This window comes from Arvicanthis niloticus, chromosome 22 (assembly GCF_011762505.2).
Source record: "Arvicanthis niloticus isolate mArvNil1 chromosome 22, mArvNil1.pat.X, whole genome shotgun sequence".
Classification (NCBI taxonomy): Eukaryota; Metazoa; Chordata; class Mammalia; order Rodentia; family Muridae; genus Arvicanthis; species Arvicanthis niloticus.
Genome location: NC_133429.1, coordinates 49388630 through 49395701, shown reverse-complemented (window position 1 = coordinate 49395701; position 7072 = coordinate 49388630).

The window sequence follows — 7072 nt, the reverse complement described above, 5'->3', positions numbered from 1 at the left end:
TCTTTTGCTCTTCCTATCTCACTGCCAAGGAAAACACGACTGTTCAATAACACAGGTCTATTCCTTTATGATCCTTGCTTCCTGGACCCATGTCTGGATACATGTATGTTTCATTATAGAGGTCCCATGGTCAAGTCCCACACTCACCTTTTGTCTCTGTATCTTGCACTCTGGAGCCACAAATCAGGGTGTTATGAACATAATGAGAAACTGTTGTTGGTGATCTGCAGTTGGAGTCAGAACTTACAACAACTTACAACAGAGGACAGGGAGTAGTGGTGCCCTCCTAATATAGCAGCTCCTGGAAGGTAGAAGGGCCAGACCCAAACATGGAAGGCTGACCTCAAAAGAATAAAAGGTGATAGGTCTGGGATCCCAAACACATGATGAGTTGCAAAGCTGTTGTGGGGAAGGAAATGACATTACCCTCTCAAGTGGCCTTTCTCCTGGCTTCTAGGATTAAAGCAAAGATGAGCAAAGATGTCTTGAGTTCTGACCTTCATGACTGTTTTTGACTCAGCTGAGCCAGAAATTCTTACTTAATTTCCCAGAAGTCCTGGCTCAGAACTTCAGGAGTAGAGTGTGAAGCTTTGCATCTGGCTCCTGGCTCTGAGGAATGCCTGACTGACTCTGTTTTTAGCTCATAATAAACCTGGTGCTTTCCTCAGTGGCTCTCATCTTCTTTCTCACCTCGGAGGGTCCTCCCACACATGTAACATACAGGTACACACACATCCACTCAAAGGTCGTAAAACAAATCTTTCAACATAACATAAGTAAAATGAATGACCAGGTTCATGATAGGGTTGAGAAATTTTTATTTTCATTAATCCAGAAATTATTGTTTATTTACAAGTTTCTCCTGTGGCCCTTTGGCCCCACATTTCTACTGAGAGAATAGGAGTCAGGCATCTATGGAAGTCCCATCCCAGGGCAAGTCTGTACTGAGCCCAGGATTTTCTGTCTCTTCCACACATGCTTTCTCCTGCTCAGCCTACTCTTGAGATTCACCAACCTAGCAGCAGGCACAACAAGGTCTCAGGGATCATGGCAAGTTCAAGACCCATGCTCTTTTGCAAAAATGTCCAAAAAAAACAAAGACCAAAGTTGAGAGTGATACTGTTCTAGTCAGGGTTTCTATTCCTGCAGAAAAATCATGACAAAGATGCAAGCTGGGGAAGAAAGAGTCTATTCAACTTACACTTTTCATATTTTTGTTGATCACCAAAGGAAGTCAGGACTGGAACTCAATCCGTTCAGGAAGCAGGAGCTGATGCAGAAGCGATGGAGGGATGCTACTTACTGGCTTGATTCCCCTGCTTTGCTCAGCTTGCTTTCCTATAGAACTGAAGACTACCAGCCCAGGGATGGCACCACCCACAAGGGGCTCTCCCCATCTTGATCACTAATTGAGAAAATGCCTTATACCTGGATCTCATGGAGGTATTTTTTCAACTGAAGCTCATTTTCTGTGATAACTCCAGCCCGTGTCAAGTTGACACAAAACCAGCCAGTACAGACACTCTCTACATGCTGCTGGAGAATTGTGGCAGTGGGATTCAGCAGGGAACATGAGAAGTGGCCTGGGACAAGGACAGATGGAAATATAGAAGTGTTTTGTTGTGATGGTTGGATACTAAATTTAATAGGAAGGAATGGTCACTTAGTGGGTCTTCAGGGAAGGCATGGCCATTTAGTGAGTCTGCAGGAAGGGACGGTCACTTAGTGAGTCTACAGGGAATTGATGATTATGTAGTAGCCCTAAGGGAAGGGATGGTCACTTAGTGAGGCTGCAGAAAAGGGATGGACACTAATTCTACAGGGAATTGATGACCATGTAGCAGGTCTGCAGGAAAGTATGGTCACTTCCTGAATATGCAGGGAAGATATGGTAACATCCTGAGTCTGCAGGGAGGGTATGATCACTTGGTGAATCTGCAGGAAAGAAAGGTCATTTAGTGATTCTGCAGGTAATTTATGATCACTTAGTGAGTCTGAAGGGAAATGAAGGTCAGTTAGTGGATATGCAGGGAGTGATGGTCACTTAGTGGTTCCGTAGAAGGGATGGACCCTTAGTGAGTCTGCAGGGAGGAAGTGTTGAGTTAGGACTTAGGTTATATCCTAAGCAGATGTGGCACAGAATATTTCAATAAGAAAATATAGTCAGGGGCTGGAGAGATGGCTTAGAGATTAAGAGCTCTGGCTGCTCTTCCAAAGGTCCTGAGTCCAATCCCCAACAACCATGGTTGTGGCTTACAACCATCTACAATGGGATCTTGCACCCTCTTCTGGCTTGCAGGTGTACATGCAAAAAAAATAGTTTACTTTTAATGATTTTCAAAAGTTGTTAGAAGGTATTTAGTGGCTAAGACCTCACCTTAAGCTTGCCACAGGAAAACTTAAAACTCTGTTTGATATTTTCAAGGAGAATGGAGATCCCAATTCTCCTGGATAGCTCTGAAGAAAATAGAGGAATCTGTTAATCAACAACAGATAACTATGCAGACTAATCAATTGTTGGCTGTCCCACATCAGTTCTTTGGCAAAAGGGATCATTAATGTGAATTCATCCTTCTTTGTCTCTGTCCAAGCCAGCTGAGTCAGTCAACAGGTTCTCCAGCACAGGAGTGAGGATTCAAGAAAAAAAAAAGAAATTAGACAATATTTTTGCATGGCCCCAGCCAGTTCTGAGGCTGAAGGCTGAGGCAGTTTTTTTGAGATTAAGATCAGCATTTGTTGTTTTTAAAATGTTGGTACAATAAGTCATCTGCCCCCTTGGCTCAAAAGAATGTCTCGTGCTTCTATAAATGCATGATCTGTAATAGAGATTGTTTTTACTGTTTTGAAAAAACATATGGAAAACTACTTTTGTAGAAGCTTCCTAAAATACATATATGAAATAATATCAGTGACATCACCCTATGATGATAGACATGACACCCCAAGTAGACATTGAAGCCAACAGGGAAACCTTCGATGCCAGGAATGGGTCACATTGTGTCTTCCAAAGGGACCTATGGAATACTCCCTCCCAACCTCCATCGTAGGCTATGGCCAACGCTACTAAATGCTCTCCCCATCTGATGGTAAGACCATGTGGCTGAAGACCATACTATCTGATGTCATCCAACTGAGAGAAGGCAAGCTGGTGCTCAACTAAAAGCTTCACTTCCACATTAGCAGGCCATGTGCCTGAAAATACTTTGTGCACTCCCAGAGAGAAAGGCAGTCATAAATGTTACCCAGAAACAAGCCCTGTGATCTCCCATAGTGACTTTCCTTTAATGCACCAATGTCATGGGGGTAACTAAACACTTTTTATTAGCTTGAAGGACTGCTTTCTGAGATGGAACCCATAATGACACTACTACAGTGGCCAAGAACCTTAGACTAGGTAGGTCATGGAACTATGGGAAAATTGAATATTATCATTCTGCAAGGGAATATACAGTGACAAGACTCTCAATGCAGATTAAGAACAGCATTCAATGTTCAGTGTCTGATCAATCTTCATCAGGAAAGCGTGTCTGGCCATAGATAAGAATTAACACAAAGACAATCAAGGTCACAGTGTTGCAGGAAATAATAGACTCTGACATGTTCAGTCCTAAAAGGGTCAGAAATCTATGGAGATGAGGAAGCCTAAACATTTTAAGTGTCAGAGGTGATGGGTGACTCCAAGAAGACTGTCTTTCAGACACAACAATACTGCTGCTCACATGAACTCACAGAGACTGCAGCAGCACCTCTAAGACCACCACAGATAAAAAAAGGGGACAGTGATCCAGCACTGAGGAGGAAAACTGAACACATGGTCTAACCTCTTGCAAGCAGCTATTTGTAACAATTAGACCTGAGTTAGCTTGGAGGATTCACTGTAGAGGTGAGAGGACAAATTGTTGTGCAGGAGAGGGGCAGAGTCTGCAGTGACTCCAACTCCACCCTGACCCCAGCAGGACTTGTTTAAGGACTACAAAGGCCTTCTCTTCACACAGAGCAGAAACCAACAACACAGACAGGAGCCTCAAGGGTACCTGTGTTCCCAACATGCTCCTTCACCCAATGAATGGCTGCTACAATATTCTCTGTGATGGTGAATGACTGTCTCCAACATGTCTGATGTCTTCTTCCTCAGCTGCTCGTCTCCGTCCTCCTTTCAACATGCAGCCAGCACCCTCATGCCTCTCCTGTCTAGCTGTCTGGCCAGCAGGTTCCCAAAACCTGAGCCATAGCCTGTGATGAAAACATACTTGTCTTGGAGATGGTCCACCACCTGCCTCTCCCTTAGCCAGCACAGGAGTGTCCACAGGCTTACAAGTGCCACCAGATAGAGCCACATGGCTTGTAAAAGACAAGTGAGAGATATTCTGAGTCACAATGAGTGTGGCAATTGCTAACTCAGAAATGTGTAGGTATGTCGGAATCTCCCCTTCTGGCCTGTAGTTCACACTGCATTTTCTAATATTCATTAATACCTGAGTTCTCGAGTCCTTATACTGCTCTTTATCTGTAGAACAGCCTTTTGGCTCTTCCTATCTTACTGCCAAGGAAAATGCAACTGACTGTTCAATAACACAGATTCATTCTCTTATGATCTTTGCTTCCTGGACCCATGTCATAATTGATGTATGTTTCATTACACAGGCCCTATACTCCAGTCCTAGGTTTCCCTTTTGCCTCTGTATCTTGCACTCTGGAGCCACAAACCAGCGTGTTGTGAACATAATGAGAAACTATTGGTAACCTGCAGTTGGACTCAGGACAACTTACAGCAGAGGACAGGGAGAGCTGGAATGCCCTCCTATTAGCACAGCTCCTTGGAGATATAAGGGCCAGCCCCAAATATGGAAGGTTGATCTCAAAGGAACACAAGGTGATGGGGCTGGGACCACAGACTCATCAGAACTCCCAGAGCTGGTGCGGGGAAGTAAATGACTTTATCTTCTCAAGTGCCCCTTCTCCTGGGTACCTGGATTCAAGCAGATACAAGCACAGATTTCTTGAATTGTGACCTTTTGACTTAGCTGAGGCAGAATTACTTTCTTAATATCCCAGCAAGCCTTCCTCAGAACCACAGGAGTAGTGTGTGGAGCTTTGCATCTGTCTCCTGGTCTGGGCAATACCTGGCTGATGCTCTGATTCCAGCTCAAAATTAACTTGGTACCTTCTTTCAGAAACAATGTCACATTTCCCTAATCTGAAACTTCTACAACTTTCTGTTTCAACCTGTAAGGTATCATACTGGCCTTGTGTTTTCAAGAACCATTTTTCTATCAGGAAGTATCCCAAATCAGTATATATTACAGCATTGCCTTAAGGCCTGAGCTTATGTTGCCAGTGTTGAGTGATCTGTGAATCTGGAGCTGGTCCATTCTCCCTCCAATGGGTAGTTGCCCCTAGGTCTGCTGTGTATTTGCCCTGCTATTTTTTCTCTCCTGTGCCTGATCCTGTATGATGTACAGCTGCTATTTCTTGTCCTTCTATCTCCACTCCTGTCCCTCCTTCTTCTCCTGCAGAAGGTACTGTCAGGGGCAGCCTTGCTTATACACTGAAGGCCTAAAATCAGCAATAGGCCTAAGTCAGCCTACTAACACAAAGTCTTGGTCTCTATGGAAAAACACTAAAACAGATAGCTATAAGTTATTGTAAACATGGAGCTTTAGTGGAAATTTATTAGCCTTGTTGAGAACAAGTAGTCATGGGTCTTGTGGATAGTCATAGACCTTGGGTAGCCTTGGTGGATAGTATCAATTTAGATAAGAAAAAGTGAATCATAGGCAGAGTCATAGTGACCTGTCCCCTGAATCTTCACCCAGCCAATACCCTGTTCTGGAAGATATCTGTATTCCGCCTGAAAACCTATGCTCCTGCTTCATCCCCTTCCTTACATCCTGCCTTTTTGTGTATATAACCCCTGTGTGAAAAAGTTAAAATCATCTGTTTGATCAGCCTATAGACAAGCCATCATTCTTTGCGTCTGTTTCCCTATTCTCTCTTTCAGGTGACCTCCTCCAACCCCTGTTTAAAGTCCTGCTGGATGGGACAAGGTACTAGGACAGTGTTCATGTGCCTATTAGCACCCAACAGGTCCTCGGAATCCTAGCTCTGAATTGCATTTTACAAATGTAGTATTGGGCTTTGCTGACCAAAATACAGGTAGATATTGCTGATCTTGCATCTTGTATCTCTTCAATGTTGAGTTCTCTAGAGCCATCCTTCTATGGTCATTTCCCAATTCTCCCTCCCACAGTCCTGTTGTTATCAGTCCTGACAGTCATGGGAACTTATGTTGGATTAAGGTCTTCTAGAACACAGCAGGATCTAAATATAGCCCTGGAATTTCTGGATAAAGTCAGAGACAATAGGAAAGTGGATGTACTGTGTTTCTCTAAGGACAGGGCTGAAGAGAAAGCATCCCAGACATCTCGATGATTCATGGAGGTGCCCTCAGTGCATCCATCCCTCCTGATATTCTCCCACATGCCAAATGAGAGTGCAAAGCTTCTTCTCTTCCCTGTACTAGGTAGGGTGTGCTGGTCCCATTTCAGGCCTGTCCCTTTGAGTGTCTACCACTGCAGTTCTTCAGATCTTTGGGCTGCTCTGATCTATGTAGATAGATGGGAACTGAGCCATCTACTAGGACCAGGTATCTGGTACAGCCCAGGGGAAGCACTTTCTACCAAAAGGCAGTGCATCCCAGTCAATCCACTCTTTCTTCTTAATAATAAGAAAGGTGGAGCCTCGAGTCAGTCCTGCAAAGGTGGAAACAGGCCTACTGTCAAGCCTGTTTCTAGTCTTGACCACATGATGTCCCTACTCAGTCTTAACTGGGGAATCAGAAATTGTATTCTATTCTAACAGTTGAGGATCTCAAGTTGGATGCATGGGATTGGGTTGTGTACAATGCAGTCCTCATGTTCATATTAAAGAGACAGTTTCTGTTGCAACTGCACTTCTTCTAAGCCCTCTATGCACACTTGCCTCTGTCAACAATGAAACCTGGGTGAGGAGGAAAGGAGGCCCCTTTAGGGATGTGGCATGTAGCCTTGAGCCACTTTATAAGACACGTCCT